We start from the raw sequence: 23,794 nt of genomic DNA, 5'->3' as shown, positions 1-23,794 counted from the left end.
ATCAATGATTGGGTCTAGGACCAGTGCAGCGAATCCGCCATGACGGATACTAGTGGGGTGGTCTCTGCGATCGAAGGTGAGCGGACAGGAGGACCAAGGGTTGAACTTTGGGGCGACTGGCTCCAACGCATATACGTCCCTGAGCGCACGCTTCTGCTCCCTCTTGGGAACGTGGGTTGCGTATATCATGTTCACCGTCCGCACTTGCGGGGGAAACCTCTTCTGTCCTCCAGTGTGCGGCTGTCGGGGCTCCTCATCATCATTGCTATGCGGCCCCTTGTCCTTGTTTTCGGCAATTAACTTGCCGGCCTGCTTGAACACCCAACAATCCCTGTTGGTGTGATTGGCTGGTTTGTCTGGGGTTCCGTGTATTTGACACGAGCGATCGAGTATACGGTCCAAGCTGGACGGACCCGGCATACTTTGTTTGAATGGCTTTTTCCACTGACCGGGTTTAGAGCCTTTGAATCCGGCATTGACTACCATATCCTCGGTATTTTCACTGTTAATGTGGCGCTTATGTTTGTTGCGACGTGACCTACTATTGCCGTCCTTGGTATCCGGGGTACCATGGTTCTTTAATATGTTATTACTGCGAGCCAGCCAGCTGTCTTCTCCCGCACAAAAGCGGGTCATGAGCGTCGTGAGAGCTTCCATAGATTTCGTCTTTTCCTGACCAAGGTGCCGGGCTAGCCACTCATCTTGGATGTTGTGTTTGAAAGCCACTAAGGCCTATGCATCCGGACAATCGACGATCTGATTTTTCTTTGTAAGGAACCGAGTCCAGAATTGCCTGGCCGACTCTTCTGGTTGCTGAATTATGTGGCTCAAGTCATCGGCGTCTGGTGGTTGCACATAAGTGCCCTGAAAGTTGTCGAGGAATGCGGCTTCCAGATCTTCCCAACAGCTAATGGAGTCCGCTGGCAAGCTGTTAAGCCAATGTCGTGCTGGTCCTTTGAGCTTTAGTGGGAGGTATTTGATGGCGTGTAAGTCATCACCGCGGGCCATGTGGATGTGGAGGAGGAAATCCTCGATCCATACTGCGGGATCTGTTGTGCCGTCGTATGATTCAATATTTACAGGTTTGAAACCTTCTGGGAATTGATGTTCCATTACTTCGTCTATGAAGCATAAGGGGTGTGCGGCACCTCTGTATTGGGCTATATCACGATGCAGCTCGAATGGGTCTTGCCCGCTGTGTTCGGCCTGGCCGGATTTGCTTTTACTGTATCCGGCGTGACGTTTATTGTCTCGCAGAGTGGTGCGCCATCGTGATCCGTAGATTGATCTTGCATGCTTTGCTTTGTCCTCCAATATGTCTCGCAGGTCTGGCGTATCTCCCCATGCCTTTTTATTTGAATGGCGTCGGGGTGGAGGCCGAGCTTTTGGCTGGAATGCCTCTCTATCGTGGCCATGAGGTGGCCGATCAGCCGTATCATACGCGTCTTCCTCTAGTCGGGGTAGTAACCTGCACTTTGGGTAATTCTTGGAGGGGCGCTCGAGTTTATATTCCTCGGCCGCGAGGACTTCATTCCATCTGTCAGCTAGCAGATCTTGATCAGCTTAAAGTTGTTGCTGCTTTTTCTTCAGGCTATTTGTCGTGGCCATAAGCCGGTGCTTGAAGCGCTCTTGTTCGACGGGATCCTCTGGTACGGCGAATTCATTGTCGCCGAGGCTTGCCTCGTCTTCGGAGGGGGCATGTAATTGTCATCCTCCTCCTCTCCGTCTGCCGCTCTCTCAGGAGAGCTGGCTCCTCCATCCTCCGGCTCTAAATCATGCTGGAGGGGATTGTTGTTGTGTTTGGCACTATCCGGAGTGTTATTATCTCATGTGCCGGTATCACCAGTTTTGCTTTGGCGGGACTTAGAGCGGCGCTGCTGACGTCAGCGCTTGGGTTGTTTCTTGGAGGGGTCATCCTCTGCTATCTCGTCGCCATTGCCTTCTTTGGGTGTATCCACCATGTATATGTCATATGACGAGGTGGCTTTCCAGTGCCCTATAGGCGCTGGTTCATGTTCGTCTCCTACATCATCGTCCATACTGTCAATGTCTTCGGAGTCGAAGTCGAGCATGTTGATTAAATCATCGATAGTGGCTACGAAGTGGGTGGTGGGTGGGCGTCGAATTTTGTTGTCCGCATCCCAATCCTGTTGGCCATAGTCCGGCCAGGGCTCTCCTGACAAAGAGAGAGACCTTAGTGAATTCAGAATGTCGCCGAAGGGCGAGTGCTGAAAGATATCCGTGGCGGTGAATTCCATGATCAGCGCCCAATCGGATTCGATTGGCAGGGGCGCGGATGGTTCAGAGTCCAGAAAAGAGTCTAGCACCTTGGAGTCACGGGCTGCGCAGAGGGTTAGGCTGGTGTTCGGCTCGATCGCCGTTGAGACTGCAGCCCCTGAGGCGGTGTCTAACCACCCGTCCTCGATTGGCGCAGTTGGCTCCGAGCTAAGGGTCGGAGCTGATGCGGGCACGGCCTCTGGGGTATTGTTCGGCGGCAGAGCTAGGTCATACCCATCGTGACAGTGCGGCGCGCCCGGCTGTGGATCGAATCCGTCGAAGATCAAGTCTCCGCGGATGTCGGCCGTGTAGTTCAAACTTCCAAATCCGACCTGATGGCCAGGGGCGTAGCTTTCAATCTGCTCCAGATGGCCAAGTGAATTAGCCCGCAGTGCAAAGCCGCCGAATACGAAGATCTGTCCGGGGAGAAAAGTCTCGCCCTGGACCGCATCGCTATCGATGATAGTAGGAGCCATCAAGCCTAAGGGCGACAACACAGAGGAACTCTCGTTGAAAGCACCAATGTCGGTGTCAAAACCGGCGGATCTCGGGTAGGGGGTCCCGAACTGTGCGTCTAGGCCGGATGGTAATAGGAGGCAGGGGACACGATGTTTTACCCAGGTTCGGGCCCTCTTGATGGAGGTAAAAACCCTATGTCATGCTTGATTAATATTGATGATATGGGTAGTACAAGAGTAGATCTACCACGAGATCGGAGAGGCTAAACCCTAGAAGCTAGCCTATGGTATGATTGTATGTTGTGGTTGTTGTCCTACGGACTAAAACCCTTCGGTTTATATAGACACCGGAGAGGGTTAGGGTTACACAAGGTCGGTTACAAAGGAGGAGATATCCATATCCATATTGCCTAGCTTGCCTTTCACGCCAAGTAGAGTCCCATCCGGACACGAGACGTAGTCTTCAATCATGTATCTTCATAGTCCAACAATCCGGCCAATAGAGATAGTCCGGCTGTCCGGAGACCCCCTAATCCAGGACTCCCTCAATGACTAATAGATTTTTGCAATAAGTATGTGAGTTCTTTATGACTAATGTTGAATCCATGGATCAACGCACTCTCACCCTTCCATCATTGCTAGCCTCTTCGGTACCATGCATTGCCCTTTCTCACCTCGAGAGTTGGTGCAAACTTCTCCGGTGCATCCAAACCCTGTGATACGATATGCTCTATCACACATAAGCCTCCTTATATCTTCCTTAAAATAGCCACCATACCTACCTATCATGGCATTTCCATAGCCATTCCGAGATATATTGCCATGCAACTTCCATCATCATCATATACATGACTTGAGCATTTATTGTCATATTGCTTTGCATGATCGTAAGATAGCTAGCATGATGTTTTCATGGCTTGTCCATTTTTTGATGTTATTGCTACGCTAGATCATTGCACATCCTGGTACACCGCCGGAGGCATTCATATAGAGTCATATCTTTGTTCTAGTATCAAGTTGTCAGTAAATAAAAGTGTGATGATCATCATTATTAGAACATTGTCCCATGATCAAAATAAAAGTGGCCAAAGAAGCCCCCCCCCCCCAAAGAAAAGATAGAGGCCAAAGAAGCCTACAAAAAAGAGAAAAGAGAGAGAAGGGACAATGTTACTATCCTTTTACCACACTTGTGCTTCAGAGTAGCACCATGTTCTTCATATAGAGAGTCTCTTGAGTTATCACTTTCATATACTAGTGGGAATTTTCATTATAGAACTTGGCTTGTATATTCCAACGATGGGCTTCCTCAAATGCCCTAGGTCTTCATGAGCAAGCAAGTTGGATGCACACCCACTTAGTTTCAGTTTGAACTTTCATACACTTATAGCTCTAGTGCATCCGTTGCATGGCAATCCCTACTCCTCGCATTGACATCAATTGATGGGCATCTCCATAGCCCGTTGATTAGCCACGTCGATGTGAGACTTTCTCCCTTTTTGTCTTCTCCACACAACCTCCATCATCATATTCTATTCCACCTATAGTGTTATATCCATGGCTCACGCTCATGTATTGCGTGAAAGTTGAAAATGTTTGAGAACATCAAAAGTAAGAAACAATTGCTTGGCTTGTCATCGGGGTTGTGCATGATTTGAATGCTTTGTGTGGTGAAGATGGAGCATAGCCAGACCATATGATTTTGTAGGGATAACTTTCTTTTGCCATGTTATTTTGAAAAGACATGATTGCTTTATTAGTATGCTTGAAGTATTATTGTCTTAATGTCAAATGATAGACTATTGCTTTGAATCACTCGCGTCTTAATATTCATGCCATGATTAGATTAGATGATCAAGATTATGCTAGGTAGCATTCCACATCAAAAATTATTATTTTTTATCATTTACCTACTCGAGGACGAGCAGGAATTAAGCTTGGGGATGCTGATACGTCTCCGTCGTATCTATAATTTTTGATTGTTCCATGCCAATATTCTACAATTTTTATATACTTTTGGCAACTTTTTATACTATTTTGGGGATTAACATATTGATCCAGTGCCCAGTGCCAGTTCCTGTTTGTTGCATGTTTTTTGTTTCATAGAAAATCCATATCAAACGGAGTCCAAATGGGATAAAAATTGTCGGAGTTTTTTTGGAATATATGTGAATTTTGGGAAGTGAAATCAACGCGAGACGATGCTCGAGGGGCCCACGAGGCAGGGGGGCGCCCCAGACCCTCGTTGCCACCCCGTAAGGCGGTCGGTGCCCTTCTTTCGCCGCAAGAAAACTAATATCCGGATAGAGATCATGTTAAAATTTCAGCCCAATCGGAGTTACGAATCTCCGGGAATTTAAGAAACGGTGAAAGGGCGCAATCAGGGAACGCAGAAACAGAGAGAGACAGAGAGACAGATCCAATCTCGGAGGGGCTCTCGCCCCTCCCATGCCATGGAGGCCATGGACCAGAGGGGAAACCCTTCTCCCATCTAGGGATAAGGTCAAGGAAGAAGAACAAGAAGAAGAAGAAGAAGAAGAAGAAGGGGGATCCTCTCCCCCTCTCTTCTGGTGGCACCGGAACGCCGCCGGGGCCATCATCATCACCGCAATCTACACCAACAACTTCACCACCATCATTACCAACTCTTCCCGCCCTCTATGCAGCGGTGTAACCCCTCTTTTACCCGCTGTAATCTCTACTTAAACATGGTTCTCAATGCTATATATTGTTTCCCAATGATGTATGGCTATGCTATGATGTTTGAGTAGATCTGTTTTGTCCTATGGGTTAATTGATGATCGTGATTGGTTTGAGTTGCATGTTTTATTATTGGTGCTATCCTATGGTGCTCTTTGTGTCACACAAAGTTGAGGGATCCCTGCTGTAGGGTTTGCAATATGTTCATGATTTGCTTATGTTGGGTGGCGTGAGTGATAGAAACACATACCCGAGTAAGTAGGTTGTTTACGAATGGGAATAAAGAGGACTTGATGCCCTATAAAGCTATGGTTGGGTTTTACCTTAATGATCTTTAGTAGTTGCACATGCTTGCTAGAGTTCCAATCATAAGTGCATATGATCCAAGAAGAGAAAGTATGTTAGCTTATGCCTCTCCCTCAAATAAAATTGCAATAATGATTACCGATCTAGTTATTGATTGCCTAGGGACAAATAACTTTCTCGTGAAAAAAAGCTCTATACTAAAACTAACTTAGTTGTGTCTTCATCTAAACAGCCCCTACTTTTTGTTTACACGCTCTTTATTATCTTGCAAACCTATCCAACAACACCTACAAAGTACTTCTAGTTTCATACTTGTTCTAGGTAAAGCGAACGTTAAGCGTGCGTAGAGTTGTATCGGTGGTCGATAGAACTTGAGGGAATATTTGTTCTACCTTTAGCTCCTCGTTGGGTTTGACACTCTTACTTATCGAAAGAGGCTAAGATTGATCCCCTATACTTGTGGGTTATCAACAATACTGGTGCAATTGCCTTGGCAAAGGAATCCAGATTTCACAAGAGAACCAAGCACATCAAGAGACGCTTCAATTCCATCCGCGATCAAGTCAAGGAGGGAGACATAGAGATTTGCAAGATACATACAGATCTGAATGTTGCAGACACGTTGACTAAGCCTCTCTCACGAGCAAAACATGATCAGCACCAAGACTTCATGGGTATTAGAATCATTACTATGTAATCTAGATTATTGACTCTAGTGCAAGTGGGAGACTGAAGGAAATATGCCCTAGAGGCAATAATAAAGTTGTTATTTATATTTCCTTATATCATGATAAATGTTTATTATTCATGCTAGAATTGTATTAACTAGAAACTTAGTACATGTGTGAATACATAGACAAATAGAGTGTCCCTAGTATGCATCTACTAGACTAGCTCGTTAATCAAAGATGGTTAAGTTTCCTAACCATAGGCATGTCTTGTCATTTGATGGACAGGATCACATCATTAGAGAATGATGTGATGGACTAGACCCATCCATTAGCTTAGCATTATGATCATTTAGTTTATTGCTATTGCTTTCTTCATGACTTATACATGTTCCTATGACTATGAGATTATGCAACTCTCGAATACTAGAGAACACCTTGTGTGCTATCAAACATCACAACGTAACTGGGTGATTATAAAGATGCTCTACAGGTGTCTTCGATGGTGTTTGTTGAGTTGGCATAGATCAAGATTAGGATTTGTCACTCCGTGTATCGGAGAGGTATCTCTGGGCCCTCTCGGTAATGCACATCACAATGAGCCTTGCAAGCAATGTGATTAATGAGTTAGTTGCGGGATGATGCATTACGGAATGAGTAAAGAGACTTGCCGGTAATGAGATTGAACTAGGTATGATGATACCGATGATCGAATCTCGGGCAAGTAACATACCGATGACAAAGGGAATAACGTATGTTGTTGTGCGGTTTGACCAATAAAGATCTTCGTAGAATATGCAGGAACCAATATGAGCATCCAGGTTCCACTATTGGTTATTGACCAAAGATGTGTCTCGGTCATGTCTACATAGTTCTCGAACCCGTAGGGTCCGCACGCTTAACATTCGATGACAATATGTATTATGAGTTATGTGATTTGATGTACCGAAGGTTGTTCGTAGTCCCGGATGAGATCGCGGACATGATGAGGAGTCTCGAAATGGTCGAGACATAAATATTGATATACTGGAAGGTTATATTCGGACACCGGAATGGTTCCAAAGTGTATCGGGTATTTTTCGGAGTACCGGGAGGTTACCGGAACCCCCGGGGGATTAATGGACCACAATGGGCCTTAGTGGAGAAGAGAGAGGGCCGGCCAGAGGTGGCGCCCCCCCTTGCCCAGTCTGAATTGGACAAGGGAAGGGGGGCGCCCCCCCCTCCTTCCTTCTCTTCTCTCCTCTTTCCCTTCTTCTCCTTCTTGGACTAGGAAAGGGGGAAACCTACTCCTACTAGGAGTAGGATTCCTCCCCCCTTGGCGCGCCCCTTGTGGACGGCCGACCTCCTCCTCCCCTCCTTTATATACGGGGAGGGGGCACCCCATAGACACACAAGTTGATCGTTAGCCATGTGCGGTGCCCCCCTCCACAGTTTTCGACCTTGGTCATATTGTCGTAGTGCTTAGGCGAAGCCCTGCGTCGGTAACTTCATCATCACCATCAACACACCGTCGTGCTGATGCAACTCACCCTCGGCCTCAACTGGATTAAGAGTACAAGGGACGTCACCGAGCTGAACGTGTGCAGATCGCGGAGGTGTCATGCGTTCGGTACTTGATCGGTTGGATCACGAAGACGTTCAACTACATCAATCGCGTTACTTAACGCTTCCGCTTTTGGCCTACGAGGGTATGTAGACACACTCTCCCCTCTTGTTGCTATACATCTCCTAGATAGATCTTGTGTGATCGTAAGAATTTTTTTGAAATACTACGTTCCCCAACAAAGGGTTGGTCTCGAAGGTGGTTGAGCTGTCGGCAAGCTAGTTTAGAGGCGAACACAGGGGTCAGTTGCGGAGTAGCCTGACAACATTCGGCGTTGTGAGGTTGGGTGAAACACAGAGGAGCACGAGGCCTTCTTAGAGGGTAGGGTCGCAGGGGATGGCGCGGCCGGAGAGCGTCCGAACGTGGGTGACATGGGCGCGGGCGTGCTTGGGTCATCGTTGCGTGCGTGCGTGCATGCGTGCAGCGATTCAAGGTCAGGGATGACCCTGACATGCGGGCCCTGCACATTAGCAACCCAGGGGGAGAGAGCGGGTGTGGGCGGCAGGGCTGGCTCGGGCTCGTTCGGCTGGGCCGGCCTGGCTTAGCTGGGCCATGTAGTTAGGTTAGGTTTAGTTTTTTTTCTATTTCTTTCCGTGTTCTCTTTTTCTTTCATGTTTCTTCTGTTATTTTCTATTTCATTTTGAATTTGAATTTTATTTCAAAAACAAACATGCCATAAATTCCGGATGGAATAGTTGTGAATGTATGTACATTTTAGTTGGGAAATTTGGGCATATAACTTATGCACTTATATTTTGAATTTGAGTTTGGTTTCACAACAAAATATGTTTCAATTCATTTTAGAAAATAGGTAGAGGGTCAAGGTATTTATTTGGACTTATAAAATATCATTTGTTGGGGAACACAGTAATTTCAAAAAAATTCCTACGCACACGCAAGATCCATCTAGGTGATGCATAGCAACGAGAGGGGATAGAGTGTTGTCTACGTACCCTCGTAGACCGTAAGCGAAAGCGTTATGACAATGTGGTTGACGTGGTCGTACATCTTCATGATCCGACCGGTCCTAGCACCGAAAGTACGACACCTCCGCGATCTCCAAACGTTCATCTCGGTGACGTCCCATGAACTCTAGATCCAGCTGAGGTCGAGGGAGAGTTGCGTCAACACGACAGCGTGGTGACGGTGATGATGAAGCTACCGGCGCAGGGCTTCGCCTAAGCACTGCAATGATATGACCGAGGTGAAAATTTGTGGAGGGGGGCACCGCACATGGCTAAGATCAACTTTGATGTGTTCTAGGGTGCCCCCTCCCCACGTATATAAAGGAGGGAGGGGGAGGCCGGCCGGCCCTATAGGCGCGCCAAGGGGTGAGGAGTCCTCCTAGTAGGAGTAGGACTCCCCCCTTTCCTAGTCCCACTTGGAAAAGAAGGAAGAGGGAGAAGGAGAAAGGAAAGGGGGGCCACCCCCCCCCCCCGCCCAATTAGGATTGGGCTTGGGGGGCACACCCTCCATTTGGCTGCCTTCTCTTCTCTCCCACTAAGGCCCAATAAGGCCCATTGACTCCCCGGGGGGTTCCGGTAACCCCCCGGTACTCCGGTAAATGCCCGAACTCATCCGAAACCATTCCGATGTCCAAACATAGCCTTCCAATATATCAATCTTTATGTATCGACCATTTCGAGACTCCTCGTCATGTTCGTGATCACATCCGGGACTCCGAACTACCTTCGGTACATCAAAACACATAAACTCATAATACTGATCGTCACCGAACATTAAGCGTGCGGACCCTACGGGTTCGAGAACTATGTAGACATGACCGAGACTCATCTCCGGTCAATAACCAATAGCGGAACCTGGATGCTCATATTGGTTCCTACATATTCTACGAAGATCTTTATCGGTCAAACCGCATAACAACATACGTTGTTCCCTTTGTCATCGGTATGTTACTTGCCCGAGATTCGATCGTAGGTATCTCAATACCTGGTTCAATCTTGTTACCGGCAAGTCTCTTTACTCGTTCCGTAATGCAACATCCCGTAACTAACTCATTAGTCACATTGCTTGCAAGCCTTATAGTGATGTGCATTACCGAGAGGGCCCAGAGATACCTCTCTGATACATGGAGTGACAAATCCTAATCTCGATCTATGCCAACTCAACAAACACCATCAGAGACACCTGTGGAGCATCTTTATAGTCACCCAATTATGTTGTGACGTTTGATAGCACACTAAGTGTTCTTCCGGTATTCGGGAGTTGCATAATCTCATAGTCATAGGAACATGTATAAGTTATGGAGAAAGCAATAGCAGTAAACTAAACGATCATCATGCTAAGCTAATGCATGGGTCAGGTCAATCACATCATTCTCTAATGATGTGGTCCCGTTCATCAAATCACAACTCTTTGTCCATGGCTAGGAAACTTACCATCTTTTGATTAACAAGCTAGTCGAGTAGAGGCATACTAGTGACACTTAGTTTGTCTATGTATTCACACATGTACTAAGTTTCCAGTTAATACAATTCTAGCATGAATAATAAACAATTATCATGATATAAGGAAATATAAATAACAACTTTATTATTGCCTCTAGGGCATATTTCCTTCAGTCTCCCACTTGCACTAGAGTCAATAATCAAGATTACATTGTAATGATTCTAACACCCATGGGGTCTTGGTGTTGATCATGTTTTGCTCGTGAGAGAGGCTTAGTCAACGGGTTTGCAACATTCAGATATGTATGTATCTTGCAAATCTCTATGTCTCCCTCCTTGACTTGATTGTGGATGGAATTGGAGCATCTCTTGGTGTGCTTGGTTCTCTTGTGAAATCTAGATTCCTTTGCCAAGGCAATTGCACCAGTATTGTCATAAAAGATTTTCATTGGACCCGATGCACTAGGTATGACACCTAGATCGGATATGAACTCCTTCATCCAGACTCCTTTATTTGCTGCTTCCAAAGCAGCTATGTATTCCTCTTCACACGTAGATCCCGCCACGACACTCTGCTTGGAACTGCACCAACTGACAGCTCCACCATTCAATAAAAATATGTATTCGGTTTGTGACTTAGAGTCATCTGGATCAGTGTCAAAGCTTGCATCGACGTAACCGTTTACGACGAGCTCTTTGTCACCTCCATAAGCGAGAAACATATCCTTAGTCCTTTTCAGGTATTTCAGGATGTTCTTGACCATTGTCCAGTGATCCACTCCTGGATTACTTTGGTACCTCCCTGCTAAACTAATAGCAAGGCACACATCATGTCTGGTACACAACATTCCATACATGATAGAACCTATGGCTGAAGCATAGGGAATGACTTTCATTTTCTCTCTATCTTCTACAATGGTCGTGCATTGAGTCTGACTCAACTTCACACCTTATAACATAGGCAAGAACCCTTTCTTTGCTTGATCCATTTTGAACTTCTTCAAAACTTTATCAAGGTATGTGCTTTGTGAAAGTCCAATTAAGTGTCTTGATCTATCTATATAGATCTTGATGCCCAATATATAAGCTGCTTCACCGAGGTCTTTCATTGTAAAATTCTTATTCAAGTATCATGTTATGCTATTCAGAAATACAGTATCATTTCCGATCAACAATATGTCATATACATATAATATCAGAAATGCTACAGAGCTCCCACTCACTTTCTTGTAAATACAGTCTTCTCCAAAAGTCTGTATAAAACCATATGCTTTGATCACACTATCAAAGTGTATATTCCAACTCCGAGAGGCTTGCACCAGTGCATAAATGGATCGCTGGAGCTTGCACACTTTGTTAGCACCTTTTGGATCGACAAAACCTTCTGGTTGCATCATATACAACTCTTCTTTAAGATATCCATTTAGGAATGCAGTTTTGACATCCATTTGCCAAATTTCATAATCATAAAATGCAGCAATTGCTAACATGATTCAAACGGACTTAAGCATTGCTATGGGTGAGAAGGTCTCATCGTAGTCAACTCATTGAACTTGTCAAAAACCTTTTGTAACAAGTCGAGCTTTGTAGACAGTAACATTACCGTCAGCGTCAGTCTTCTTATTGAACATACATTTATTCTCTATGGCTTGCCGATCATCGGGCAAGTCAACCAAAGTCCACACTTTGTTCTCATACATGGATCCCATCTCAGATTTCATGGCCTCAAGCCATTTTACGGAATCTGGGCTCATCATCGCTTCCTCATAGTTCGTAGGTTCGTCATGGTCAAGTAACATGACCTCCAGAACAGGATTACTGTCGGTGTGAAAACCGGCGGATCTCGGGTAGGGGGTCCCGAACTGTGCGTCTAAGGCGGATGGTAATAGGAAGCAGGGGACACGATGTTTTACCCAGGTTCAGGCCCTCTTGATGGAGGTAAAACCCTACGTCCTGCTCGATTTATTCTTGATGATATGAGTATTACAAGAGTTGATCTACCACGAGATCGGAGACGTAAACCCTAGAAGCTAGCCTATGGTATGATTGTATGTTTCCCTACGGACTAAAACCCTCCGGTTTATATAGACACCGGAAAGGTCTAGGGTTACACAAGGTCGGTTACAAAGGAGGAGATATACATATCCGTATTGCCTAGCTTGCCTTCCACACCAAGTAGAGTCCCATCCGGACACGAGACGAAGTCTTCAATCTTGTATCTTCATAGTCTAACAGCCCGGCCAAAGGATACAGTCCGGCTGTCCAGAGACCCCCTAATCCAGGACTCCCTCAGTAGCCCGTGAACCAGGCTTCAATGACGATGAGTCCGGCGCGCAGTATTGTCTTCGGCATTGCAAGGCGGGTTCCTCCTCCGAATACACCACGAAAGAATTTGAATATAAGGATAGTGTCCGACCCTGCAAAATAAGTTCCACATACCACCGTAGAGAGAATAATATTTCCACAAATCTAATCTGCTGACTTGTTTTGGCAACATGACATTATGCCATGGCCCGGTGATTATTCGAACCGTTTCCTTTAACTAGCCCCGCACATAACGCGAGGCAGTTTTTTTGACACGTCTTGTCAAAGCAGAGATCGTGTCCCCCTTATTACGGGATTCTCATTAATACGGTCGTGGGTAACCCAACCGCGCCTAGGACTCCTAGATTTTAGGCAAGTCCCAAACGGCCACGAGGAGGACGCTTGATATTCACCCTCTTTATAAAGGGTCAAGGTTTTTACGTTTTTCCTCCCGTGCTCAATCGAATCCTTCCCCCGCCTCGAGTTCTAACACCCAAAGCCCAGGTCAGGTGCTTCGGACCTTCAATCATGTCCGGATCCAGCCTCCAGGGCCGGTGGAGGGAGGCGAGATACTTGACCGCCGAAGTCTCGCATCGGCTGCCCGCCCGAGGGCAGGTCGTCCCTACTCCCGAACCCAACGAAGACGTCGTGTTCATCTCTCACTTCCTCCAAGGACTAGGCCTCACTCTGGATCCCTTCGTAAGGGGTTTGATGTTCTATTACGGGCTTTGAGGTACGTAAAATGATATACCTTTGTGATAGTACCGCACATTTTTAGGTGTGCCCTCTGTAGATAGTAGCCCCTGAGACTCTGGTTGTCACCGAGAACGGCGGCAAACAGAGGATCGTAGTCCCAGGTAATAACCATACCACCTTTATGTGCGGGTAGTGGAAGCTCCGGTGGCTAGCCGGACTCATGAGTTTGCCGAACTAAAGCGGCAACTGGATGCAGCAGATGCCGACATCGAGCTTGTTAACAAGCGGCTTGACGAGGCCCAGGGTAAGTGATATTTTCTGGTGAATGTCATGTAGTAAGAGCAGCGTGATGCCAGTATCTTTAATATTTTGTGACTGCAGATGGAGCTGCCACCGTGGAGACCCTTCGGGCAGAACTTGCCCGAGCCAAAGAACAAGCAAGGAGTAGTAATGCGGCTGCTTTGAAGGCAGCCGAAGAGTTAAGAGCCGAGAAGGCCGCGCATTGCAAGAGCAAAGAGAAAATGACCAAGATGGCTGTAAAGTTAAAAGACACTGCCGGCCATTGCCAGTTCCTTGAGGAAGAAAACCGAGTGAAGGTGACGGGCCTTAAAAAGGCCACGATGGCGACCAAAGACACCCGTTCTGCCATGAGAGCGAAGAAGGAGGAGCTGCGTGAAGCCTGTGACATTGTGGCTGGGAAGCCCTTTTTGCTGCGGAGGAAGTTTGGAGATCCGCGGTATGCCCCTCTGGATCGGCTGTGGAGTTCGGCAGACGCATATCTGGACTTGGCGGCGAGCACTGTCGATGCGGCTGAATACTTCTGAGATCAAACAGATCGGGAAGTGGACAAGCTGTTCTGGTCGCAGTTTAATGTTCCAGAGCGTCCGCTCCCATTGACCGATCAGCTAGCCGAATGGGCCGAACTCAATAGGTTGTCCGGACTCGCCATGAGGTCTGTCATGGATCAACTGTGGCAGGAAAGACCAAAGCCGAACAATTATTTTAGCCTGGTGTAGCAGTTCCTTGGTGTGGTGCCGCGCATCAATGCGATGAAGAGGTCAGCGTGCATAGAAGGCTCGCGGATGGCTTTGCCCGTGTCAAAGCATACTGGGCGGAGATGGATGCCACCACTGTCGCGGCGCAGGGTTCGGCCATAGGCCGAGTGGCTGTCGAGCACTATTTTGAAGAAGTTCTTGAGGGTGCTTGTTTGATAGAGGCCCAGTGCTCGAAGAATATTATGTTTGAGTGACATGTATTCCCATTGTAAAAACAATGTTTTATTAATTTTATCAAGGTTGTATTTATACTTTTGCCTGAAAGTATTGTGATGCCTCCTGTGCGGCCGTTTTATGTATACATGTATATAACCTGAAAGATTGCAGTCGTCGGCTTCAGCCCCCATGCATATAATGCGGGGGTGTTCGGAGAAGACGCGTAATCACACTTAATCCAACGTCTTGGTCCTAATAAGGAGGTGATAGCGCAGCGAACTAGGCAACCGGACTATAATGCTTTAACACTTTCACTTAGCCATAAGAGTTTGACAGTGAGGCTACTATATAGCCCCTGGTGGCTCCGCACTCACCCGAGTTCGGGGTGCGTACATGCTCGGCCGGGAAACGGCCCTTCGTTAAGGCGGAGGAATTCTAGGATTCCGATAGGTCATCGAGTGGTGGATCAATCTCGCGCTATATCATGACAGTCAGTTTTTGGCTTTCTCTACTAAGGTGCTCGTTCGGATGAACCAGGGCACAATCATAGTAGTTTTCCTGGTGCCGCCTTAGCCGATAGAGCAAAACGTAAGGCGGCAAAACACAGGAGCTGGGCAAACCCAACATTTGACCCAAGACATGATTCGGAGCTGATGCATATAAGGCCAAACTCGCGACGCCGAACACTCCCTAAGGTATTCGGTCTTTATGGTGTAAACCGGGCCTAAACAGTGCCCTTTGTAAGAAGCCCCTAGTGTCCAGGTACGTGCATTGTTCTGACGTGGCCACATGCCAAGACGTCAGCATCCTTCTCAATTGTACTGAGAATCCGAGGGATGTGTATCAACAAGAGACAGTAAAAAAGGTTGACGTAGGGTCTTAATCTAAAAAGAATCCTTGGAACGGGTCCCTGCTGCACGTCTGCACCCGTGTCTCCGTTGTGCCGTATCCTGGACGGGTGTAGCACGATTGTCATCTGTAAAAGAGAGGAACTTAGGTGAAAAGTTGTCGTGCAAAAAGGTGGGTTTAAAGAAACCATTTACAGTTCAAGATGAGTAAAAATTGCCACTTGTCTGCGCGCATTGAGCCCCTTGTATTTGTAGTAGGGGTGTGGCCATCAAACCTGTATGAATTACATATAGTTGTGCCGGACTCGTCTAACCGTGTTCGTGGTCTTGACGACCTATCGAATGCTTTAGTTGGTGAGGCCGTTTTAGTGTGCGGCTGCCAAGGCAGCCGCACTCTCTTCGGCGCGCAGGGATCGCTTAATATTTCCATTTACTGTAATGATGCCACGTGGACCGAGCATCTTAAGTGTGAGGGAAGCATAATGCGGTATTGCATTAAAGCAAGCGAAAGCTTCACGTCCAAGTAGTGCTTGATAGCCACTTTGGAACGGAGCAATGTGGAAGGTTAAATTTTCGCTATGGAAGTTATCGGGGAAGCCGAATATAACCTCTAGTAGCAGGGAGCCCGTGCAATGAGCCCCTGGGCCTGGCGTTACTCCTCTAAAGGTAGTATTGTTGTGGCAAATTTTCGTTGGGTCTATCCCCATTTTGCGTATTGTGTCCTGATATATCAGGTTTAAGCTGTTGCCGCCGTCCATCAGGACTTGTGTGAAGTGGTATCCGTCAATTATTGGATCTAATACCAAGGCAGCCCACCCTGCGCTCCGGATACTTGGTGAGTAATCCTGATGGTCGAAGGTGGTCGGTTGAGATGGCCAGTGGCAGAACTCCGCGGTGATAGGCCCTTGGGCATGTTTTTCTGGGAGTGCCGCTTTGCTTCTCCCCTTTATCACGTGTAACATGTTTACTGTTTTGACTTCTGGTGGAAATTTCTTCTGTTCCCCAATGTTTTGCTTGCGAGGCTCATCCTCGTCTTCGCTTGGTGTATCCTGCCCCTTATGTTCGGCGTTGAGCTTGCCGGACTACTTGAAGACCCAACATTCTCTGTGGGTATGATTTGTAGGTTTATCGGGGGTGCTATGGATCTGACATATTTGGTCCAGAATTTTGTTTAAGCTGGACAGTTCATCTCTGGCGCCTTTAGAGGGCGGCTTTTGCTGACCTGGCCGAGAGCTTATGAACCCGGCGTTCATCGTCGTGCTCTTCGGGCTGTCTTCTTTATTCTGGCGCTTATTATTTTTGCTGCGTCGTGCTTTCCCGTTTCCATCTCTAACTTCGGACATACTTGGGTCGCTGGTGCTGCATCGGGCTAGCCAGCTGTCCTCGCCCGCGCAAAAGCGGGTCATGAGGCTTGTTAATGCTGCCATTGTTCTCGACTTTTCTTGGCCGAGGTGCCTGGCAAGCCATTCGTCTCGGACGCTGTGCTTAAAGGCTGCCAAGGCTTCGGCGTCTGGACAGTCGACTATTTGGTTCTTTTTAGTAAGAAACCTGTTCCAAAGCTTTCGGGCTGACTCTCTGGGCTGTTGAGTTATATGACTTAAATCGTCTGCATCCGGTGGTCGGACATATGTCCCTTGAAAATTTGCTCGAAAGGCATTTTCGAGCTCTTCCAAGCTTCCAATGGAGCTTTCGGGGAGGCTTTTAAGCCAGTGCCGAGCTGGGCCTTTGAGCTTGAGGGGTAAGTACTTGATGGCGTGGATATCATCTCCTCGAGCCATATGGATATGGAGGATATAGTCCTCAATCCAGACCCCAGGGTCTGTTGTTCCGTCGTATGCCTCTATGTTTACGGGTTTGAATCCCTCTGGAAATTCATGGTCCAGCACCTCATCGGTGAAACACAGAGGGTGTGCGGCACCCCTGTATTTGGGTGTACCGTGGTATTCGGATGTTTGTTGTGCCGCATTGTATGTTGGAGCGAGCCTGCGTGGTCCATAGATGGATCTGGTTGCACCGTCCTTTTGATGTGAGCCCTTAAGTGGATCGCGTACTGGTTTATGTGCGGCGTCGATTGCCGCTTTATGTTGGCTATGAGGTCGTCTATCCGACCGGATGGCCGTTTTATTTTTTAATTGTGGAGGATCTAAGGCCTCCTCATCGAATTCAGGTAGCAACTTTCGCTTCGGATAGCTCTTGGTGTGGCGATTACTGCCGTACTTCACTGATTTGTTGAGTACTTCACTCCATTTGATTTTGAGTGTGTCTTGTGCAGCCTTGAGCCTTTGCTTCTATTTTTCAGACTCCTCGCCATGGCAACAAGCCTTTGGTGGGCATTGTGTTGCTCCTGGCGCCTGTCCAGTGTGATGTCGTCCGGACTGTTATCTTCGACGGGGTTGGGTTGTTCGGCTTGATTTTCCGTGTTGTCGTGGTCGGGCAATGGTTCACCCTTCTCTAACGCTGGGTCTATGTGATTGTTATTTCTGCCGAGGCAGGATTTGGAGCGGCATTTACGCTGCCGCTTTGACTGCTGTTCGAGGGAACCACCTATCGCTGCGTCCTTCCATTCCTCGTTGTTATTTTCTTTGGGTGTGTCCACCATGTATACGTCATGTGATGAAGTGGGCGTCCAGTGGCCTGTGGGTAGTGGTTCCTCTTCGACTCCTGCATCGTCGTCCATACCGTCGATGTCTTCGGAGTCGGAGTCGGGCGTGTCGGTTAAGTCATCGACAGTGGCTACTAAGTGGGTGGTGGGTGGGCGGCGAATTTCTTCGTCATCCGCATCCCGATCCTGCCGGACGTAGTTCGGCCAGGATCCTCCTGACAAGGAGAGAGACCTTAATGAGTTCAGTATGTCACCGAAGGGCGAGTGCTGGAAAATATCCGCGGAGGTAAACTCCATGATCGGCGCCTAATCGGATTCGATAGGAACGAGCGTAGGCGGTTCGGAGTCCGTGGCCGGAGAAGGATCCGGTAGTTTGGCAACACGGCTCTCGTGAAGGGTAAGGTTGATATTCGGCTCGATCGCCGCAGAGGGTACGGCCTCCGTGACGGGGTCTATCCACCCGTCCACGGATGGCGAAACTGGCTCCGAATTGAGGGTCGGAGCGACTGCCGGTGCGATCTCCTGAATACGGTCCGATGGTAGAGCTAAATCGTACTCATCGTGGCTATGTGGCACACAAGGCAGGGGCTCGAATCCGTCGAAGATCAAGTATTGCGGATATCGGCCGTGTAGTTTAAGCTTCCAAACCTGACCTGGTGGCCAGGGGCGTAACTTTCGATCTGCTCCAGATGGCCAAGCGAGTTGGCCCGCAGTGCAAAGCCGTCGAACACAAAGATCTGTTCGGGGAGAAAAGTCTCACCCTGGACCACATCGCTATCGATGATCGTAGAAGCCATCAAGCCTAACGGCGACGACACAGAGGAACTCTCAATGAAAGCACCAATGTCGGTGTCAAAGCCGGCGGATCTCGGGTAGGGGGTCCCGAACTGTGCGTCTAAGGCGGATAGTAACAGGAAGCAGGGGACACGATGTTTTACCCAGGTTCGGGCCATCTTGATGGAGGTAAAACCCTACGTCCTGCTCGATTTATTCTTGATGATATGAGTATTACAAGAGTTGATCTACCACGAGATCGGAGAGGCTAAACCCTAGAAGCTAGCCTATGGTATGATTGTATATTGTCCTATGGACTAAAACCCTCCGGTTTATATAGACACCGGAAAGGGCTAGGGTTACAAGGTCGATTACAAAGGAGGAGATATACATATCCGTATTGCCTAGCTTGCCTTCCACGCCAAGTAGAGTCCCATCCGGACACGAGACGAAGTCTTCAATCTTGTACCTTCATAGTCTAACAGCCCGGCCAAAGGATACAGTTCAGCTGTCCGGAGACCCCCTAATCCGGGACTCCCTCAATTACCATACCACTCTGGTGTGGATCTTACTCTGGTTGACCTACAAGGTTCGGTAGTAACTTGATCAGAAGTTTCATGATCATCATCATTAGCTTCCTCACTTACTGGTGTAAGAATCACTGGAACTGATTTCTGTGATCAACTACTTTCCTATAAGGGAGCAGGTACAGTTACCTCATCAAGTTCTACTTTCCTCCCACTCACTTCTTTCGAGAGAAACTCCTTCTCTAGAAAGGATCCATTCTTAGCAACGAATATCTTGCCTTCGGATCTGTGATAGAAGGTGTACCCAACAGTCTCCTTTGGGTATCCTATGAAGACACATTTCTTCGATTTGGGTTTGAGCTTATCAGGTTGAAGCTTTTTCACATAAGCATTGCAGCCCCAAACTTTAAGAAACGACAACTTGGGTTTCTTGCCAAACCACAGTTCATAAGGTGTCGTCTCAACAGATTTCGATGGTGCCCTATTTAACGTGAATGCGGTCGTCTCTAAAGCATAACCCCAAAACGATAGCGGTAAATCAGTAAGAGACATCATAGATCACACCATATCTAATAAAGTGCGGTTACGACGTTCGGACACACCATTACACTGTGGTGTTCCAGGTGGCGTGAGTTGCGAAACTATTCCACATTGTTTCAAATGAAGACCAAACTCATAACTCAAATATTCACCTCCACGATCAGATCGTAGAAACTTAATTTTCTTGTTACGATGATTTTCCACTTCACTCTGAAATTCTTTGAACTTTTCAAATGTTTCAAACTTATGTTTCATCAAGTAGATATACCCATATTTGCTCAAATCATCTGTGAAGGTAAGAAAATAATGATACCCGCTGCGAGCATCAACAATCATTGGACCGCATACATCAGTATGTATTATTTCCAACAAGTCTGTTGCTCGCTCCATTGTTCCGGAGAATGGAGTCTTAGTCATCTTGCCCATGAGGCATGGTTCGCAAGCATCAAGTGATTCCAAAATCCCATCAGCATGGAGTTTCTTCATGCGCTTTACACCAATATGACCTAAACGACAGTGCCACAAATAAGTTGCACTATCATTGTTAAACTTTTATCTTTTGGCTTCAATACTATGAACATGTGTATCACTACTATCAAGATTTAGTAAAAAGAGACCACTCATCAAGGGTGCATGACCATAAAATATAATACTCATATAAATAGAACAACCATTATTCTATGGTTTAAATGAATAACCGTCTCACATCAAACAAGATCCAGATATAAGTTCATGCTCAACGCTAGCACCAAATAAAAATTATTTAGGTCTAAAACTAATCCCGAAGGTAGATGTAGAGGTAGCGTGCCGACAGCGATCACATCGACTTTGGAACCATTTCCCACGTGCATCGTCACCTCGTCCTTACCCAACCTTCGCTTAATCCATAGCCCTTGTTTCGAGTTGCAAATATTAGCAACAGAACCAATATTAAATACCCAGGCGCTACTGCGAGCATTAGTAAGGTACACATCAATAACATGTATATCAAATATACCTTTCACTTTACCATCCCTCTTCTCCGCCAAATACTTGGGGCAGTTCCGCTTCTAGTGACCAGTCCCTTTGCAGTAGAAGCACTCAGTCTTAGGCTTAGGTCCAGACTTGGGCTTCTTCACTTGAGCAACAACTTGCTTGTTGTTCTTCTTGAAGTTCCCCTTCTTTCCTTTACCCTTTTTCTTGAAATTGGTGGTCTTGTTGACCATCAACACTTGATGCTCCTTCTTGATTTCTACCTCCGCAACCTTTAGCATTGCTAAGAGCTCGGGAATTGTCTTATCCATCCCTTGCATATTATAGTTCATCACGAAGCTCGCACTCAGTCTTAGGCTTAGGTCCAGACTTGGGCTTCTTCACTTGAGCAGCAACTTGCTTGCTGTTCTTCTTGAAGTTCCCCTTCTTCCCTTTACCCTTTTTCTTGTAGCTTGGTGGCAGTGATTGAAGAACTCTGTCAATGACATTATCATCAGGAAGATTAACTCCCAGCTGAGTCAAGTGGTTGTGGTACCCAGACATTCTAAGTATATGTTCACTAATAGAACTATTCTCCTCCATTTTGTAGCTGTAGAACTTATTGGAGACATCATATCTCTCAATTCGGGCATTTGCTTGAAATATTAACTTCAACTCCTGGAACATCTCATATGCTCCATGACGTTCAAAACGTCGATGAAGTCCTGGTTCTAAGCCGTAAAGCATGGCACATTGAACTATCGAGTAGTCATCAACTTTGCTCTGCCAGACGTTCATAACATTTGGTGTTGCTCATGCATCGGGTTTGTCACCTAGCGGTGCTTCTAGGACATAATTCTTCTATGCAGCAATGAGGATAATCCTCAAGTTACGGACCCAGTTCGTGTAATTTCTACCATCATCTTTCAACTTAGCTTTCTCTAGGAACGCATTAAAATTCAACGGAACAACAACATGGGCCATCTATCTACAACAACATAGACATGCCAAATACTATCAGGTACTAAGTTCATGATAAATTAAAGTTCAATTAATCATATTACTTAAGAACTCCCACTTAGATAGACATCCCTCTAATCATCTAAGTGATCACGTGATCCATATCAACTAAACCATGTCCGATCATCACGTGAGATGGAGTAGTTTTTAGTGGTGAACATCACTATGTTGATCATATCTACTATATGATTCATGCTCGACCTTTCAGTCTCAGTGTTCCGAGGCCATATCTGCATATGCTAGGCTTGTCAAGTTTAACCCGAGTATTCCACGTGTGCAAAATTGGCTTGCACCCGTTGTATGTGAACGTAGAGCTTATCACACCCAATCATCACGTGGTGTCTCGGCACGACGAACTGTAGCAACGGTGCATACTCAGGGAGAACACTTGTACCTTGAAATTTAGTGAGAGATCATCTTATAGTGCTACCCCCGAACTAAGCAAAATAAGATGCATAAAGGATAAACATCACATGCAATCAAATATAAGTGATATGATATGGCCATCATCATCTTGTGCCTTTGATCTTCATCTCCAAAGCACCGTCATGATCACCATCGTCACCGGCTTGACACCTTGATCTCCATCGAAGCATTGTTGTCGTCTCGCCAACTATTGCTTCTATGACTATCGCTACCGCTTAGTGATAAAGTAAAGCAATTACATGGCGATTGCATTTCATACAATAAAGCGATAACTATATGGCTCCTACCAGTCGCCGATAACTCTATTACAAAACATGATCATCTCATACAATAAAATTTAGCATCATTTCTTGACCATATCACATCACAACATGCCCTGCAAAAACAAGTTTGACGTCCTCTACTTTGTTGTTGCAAGTTTTACGTGGCTGCTACGGGCTGAGCAAGAGTCGTTCTTACCTACGCATCAAAAACCACAACGCGATATAGTGATTGCTTTTTGATCTTCAGAAAGAACCCTATTCATTGAATCCGATTCAACTAAAGTTGGAGAAACAGACACCCACTAGCCACCTGTGTGCGAAGCACGTCGGTAGAACCAGTCTCGCGTAAGCGTACGCGTAATGTCGGTCTGAACCGCTTCATCCAACAATACCACTGAATCAAGAATCAACTAGTGACGGCAAGCAATATGTATATACCCACGCCCACAACTCCTTTGTGTTCTACTCGTGCATATAACATCTACGCATAGACCTGGCTCGGATGCCACTGTTGGGGAACACAGTAATTTCAAAAAAAATCCTATGCACACGCAAGATCCATCTAGGTGATGCATAGAAACGAGAGGGTATAGAATGTTGTCTGCGTACCTTCGTAGACCATAAGTGGAAGCGTTATGATGCCCGCGGGGTTCAGGTAACCCCCCGGTACTCCGGTAAATGCCCGAACTCACCCGGAACCATTCCGATGTCCAAACATAGCCTTCCAATATATCAATCTTTATGTCTCGACCATTTTGAGACTCCTCGTCATGTCCGTGATCACACCCGGGACTCCGAACTACCTTCGGTACATCAAAACACATAAACTCATAATACTGATCATCACCGAACGTTAAGCGTGCAAACCCTACGGGTTCGAGAACTACGTAGACATGATAAGTAGGGTCTACCGTTCAGTCATGTCTACGTTTAATGACATGACTACGTATGGTTTAATGGCATGTCAAGTGCTAAGTAGGGTTTAATGACATGATAAGTAGGGTTTAATGACATGCCTGAACGGTAGGGTCTACGTAAATGATCAAGTGCTAAGCTAACGGATGGGTCAAGTCAATCACATCGTTCTCTAATGATGTGATCTCGTTCATCAAATGACAACTCATGTCTATGGTTAGGAAACATAACCATCATTGATTCAACGAGCTAGTCAAGTAGAGGCATACTAGTGACACTCTGTTTGTCCATGTATTCACA

This window comes from Triticum dicoccoides, chromosome 4A (assembly GCF_002162155.2).
Source record: "Triticum dicoccoides isolate Atlit2015 ecotype Zavitan chromosome 4A, WEW_v2.0, whole genome shotgun sequence".
Classification (NCBI taxonomy): domain Eukaryota; kingdom Viridiplantae; phylum Streptophyta; class Magnoliopsida; order Poales; family Poaceae; genus Triticum; species Triticum dicoccoides.
Note: the sequence above shows the minus strand (reverse complement) of the source record.